The 484-nt window shown below is 30.4% G+C and overlaps 1 long non-coding RNA gene across 1 annotated transcript in view; it reads left to right on the forward strand.

Annotated features, from left to right (window-relative positions):
- Positions 1–484, forward strand: part of LOC111415685 (uncharacterized) — a 35,468-nt gene continuing 34,984 nt past the window's right edge. The window contains exon 1 of the long non-coding RNA XR_011641833.1: positions 1–290. This is a non-coding gene — a long non-coding RNA (uncharacterized lncRNA). The remainder of the gene's footprint in view (positions 291–484) is intronic.

Here is a 484-nt window from a genome sequence, read left to right on the forward strand (position 1 = left end):
ACATATGACGCATGAGCTTTTTCGTTAACCTCACATAACCACGCGTAACCATTCTTGCTTTCCATTCAAAAAGTTCAAAGAAGAGTTGGTCTCGAAGAAGTTTCTTTTGTGGTGTTAGCAGTTTTTATTAAAAACAACATTGTAGAAAGGTTCAAATATTGCGTATGGAATGTTTCTTGTAATGTTTACGTCAAAACTTCCATCAAATGTCATCCAATAAACACAAAAAAGGCAGATTTTCTATTCTGCATTTCGAAGATGATTAACAGCGAAATGTCCGCATGGATTAGGTAAGAATTTTTATAAATAGTATGTTCTGATATGTTTTTAATAAGGGGCATATTTTCAAAATACCTCAAATAATTGCGTTTGTAGAATTCTGTTATCACTTTTTCAAAGTTATATCTGTCTAATATTATTAAATTGATTTAAACAAATTATAACTTAAAAAGAAACAGAAATAAGTCATAGAGGGTTCCAGGTA

The sequence above is a fragment of the Onthophagus taurus genome, chromosome 11, assembly GCF_036711975.1.
Source record: "Onthophagus taurus isolate NC chromosome 11, IU_Otau_3.0, whole genome shotgun sequence".
Taxonomy (NCBI): Eukaryota; Metazoa; Arthropoda; class Insecta; order Coleoptera; family Scarabaeidae; genus Onthophagus; species Onthophagus taurus.